The following is a 3073-nucleotide window of genomic DNA, read 5'->3' on the forward strand; positions in this document are numbered from 1 at the left end:
GGAATTATTCGCGAAATCAATTTTTTTTCAATATAATTGTGATACAAATATCTGAGTTTTTATTTTAAATCAAATGCAAATTGTGTTTAAAATTTGCGAAAAAAACGTTGTTTTATCAAGTTAGTTTTCAAAATTATGGCAGCGCATCGGTAAACTACGTTTACACCAAAATTTCACAAGTGACTTCACTCACTCTTATAAAGGTTAATTTTGATTAACACGGGCATGTTGCACTTTATGGACACCAGAAATCGTTAATTAACATCGACAAAGCGACAATTTCACCAAGTAAGACTTTTGTTACAATCTAAAGCGAGCCAAAAGATAGATGTCATTTGTGACACAAGATGCTGACAGTGGGTGTAAACGTAGTTCCCAACTTTGACGTAATGAAATTGGAAACTAACTTGATAAAACAGCATTTTTTTCTCAAATTTTGAAGACAATTTGCCTTGAATCTAAAATATCAACTGAGATATTTTTAACACATTTATATTAAAAAAAAAAAAAATTAGAGGTTGATATCACAAACCCTCACAATTAACTAAAAATGACATTTTAAGGGCGTCGCGATGCCAACACTATCAGTGATAAAAAACAAATTTTTGCGTCAGCTTTTAGAGCTTTGTCAACTATGAGCGTTTGAAAAATTTCAAAATTTTATCTCTAAAATTGAAGGCGATTTTAGGGGTGGACACAAATGTTGCCGGACCCTGTATGTAGCTAAATACACCATATTTCAACTGAATCTGTGGTCCAAAGTCTAACACACGATCAAATTTTGGGACTGTACGTCAAATTTATGTATTCGATTGTACAGTGCAAGGGTATTTTTACGATTGCATGTTGGTATGGATATTGTTGACACTGACAGCAAATCTACAGATGACAGCTGTCAAAGCTCTCAAAGCTAGTGGTCAAAACAATGAGTGTTTGCAACTTTCTATGAACTTAACCAGTCAGTTAGTAAAGTGGTATTGTTTTTCGTTTCATTGTGCTTAAAATTTAAGGATTTGATCCGTATTCCAGAATAAAATCATTAACAAAGTGGAGGCTTTTATTAATTTTAATAATGTGGGTATAATTGTGCTGCTTTTTAGAATCATTAACACTCACAAATAAAAAGATGCAGTTTAGTACAAACAAGTAAGGTTGTATCCAAGTAAGGAGTTCCCCCCATCTTTTGTTTTGAATCAATCATGGTCCACACAGTTCTAGCAGGTTCGATCATCGTAACCAGGATGGTTTTGTGTACTTAGAAAGTCGTTCCTCGCAGCTATAGTGTCCACTGTCTCATTTTGGTTTCCATTTAGCCAATTGAAATCACTTGCCGTGCAGTTTCCCCACCTTGTTTAAGTAGAAAACTAAATAAAATGAACTATGTTACCAATCATTTCAAGGGAAATGTCCTAATGCAAACTTGTACTTACCATGATTGTGTTTTTCTTTAAATGTCCAAGAAAAATGCATAGCAGAACACAAGTTGTCAGTTCATGACTTGTTAGGTTAAGATCACACAAAACAAATATGACTCCCCCACCACTCTAAACGAATTGCCAACATCAGCTAATTACCCTAAACTCTATAATACACTCTGCACTTACGTATATATACCTGTCACCACAAAAATTGGGGCCACAGTTTCAGTTGAAATACCGTGTATAATAGATGTGAATACAGGTTGTGAGGTTAGGTTACGTTAGGTGAAACTCTATAAATGTCAAATTTTAAATTGAATTTGAAAATCAAGTGGCAAGTCGTGGTTACAAAACCGTTACCAATCGTGTAACACGAAAACTCTTAGATCTGGAAAATTTAATTTTTTTATTAAAAAAAGAGTGCAAATTCGAAAAAAATAGTATAAAGGACTTGTTTTATAATGGCATTGGTGCACTCGATCGCCATTACAAAACACGTTTTTTAATATACTATTATCAAATCAGAGAAGGTGGAATACAAAATAGAAAAAAACAGCGACCCTTTTGAAATAAATGTTTAACGATAACCAAATCTTTTTACCGAATTTCAAATTCTTGATTTTTTTTAAGTATAGATCCAAGTTTTTTTGTTATGTTATTTATTTATTATTTATTTCCATATAAACAAATAAATGTTATTTTAATTAATAGTTAGTACTGTAATAGATTTAGTTAACTTTGAAATATTACCATAGTTATTTCACTTTTGTCAATAGATTTTCGAGAAATAAAAACTAACGTTTTGCGCCTTTTAAAATCATTGATTCTTAACAGTACGTTCGTCATTCAATAAAGTAATATTGACATAACAAGTCTTCAATTATCAAATGTCAGACGTAGACAGCATCACTCAACACAGAAAAGTGAAATCAGTGATTTAAGCATTCGTTGATGATGGTGAAAATCTTCCAGAAATTGGCACCATAGCAAAAATTCTTCAAAGTTTACCGCTAGAATTTGAACTATTTGTCCCAACTTGGAATTCATGTGATAAAGATAAAACTTTTCAAGAAAGACAGAAAAACGAAAACAAAATGTGCAAGTTTGCTTTTATTGTCAGAAGAAGGATCACTTTAAATCGGAGGGTTGGAAGAAACTGAATAAATTGAAATCACAAAGACATGAAAGTTCTAAGAATATCAACAGACTATTGGTGGGAAATATAAGAGAAAAAACAAAAGAAATAAAAATGATGGCAACATCAAAGAAGAAGGAGAAAGATAAGACAATTCTGCAAGAACAGATTAGCAAAATAGTGAAAAGTAAAGTCCAAATGAACAGTGACTTTCAACATGATGCTGCGCTGGCTCATTTCACCAGAGAGAATATGCACAATCGATCTATTAACAAAGACTAAACAATTCATTTATAAAAAAGATGGAGACTTGTGTTCATGAAGCTGTATTGAACATTTAGTTTATTTTTTTTAAATTAAATTTATTTTGATTAATTTTTTTCATTATTGTTGTTCTCTGAAACAGGTTTTCATTTAAATTATACCATTTTGTGTCGAGTTTAAACAATAAATACATGAATTTCTCAAATACCATAATATACTTCAAAAATCGATTATTTTAAACACGTAGAAGTTAAGA

Source organism: Gnatocerus cornutus, unplaced genomic scaffold, assembly GCF_029298725.1.
Source record: "Gnatocerus cornutus isolate USDA-ARS CGAHR unplaced genomic scaffold, icGnaCorn1.1 Chromosome12, whole genome shotgun sequence".
NCBI lineage: Eukaryota > Metazoa > Arthropoda > Insecta > Coleoptera > Tenebrionidae > Gnatocerus > Gnatocerus cornutus.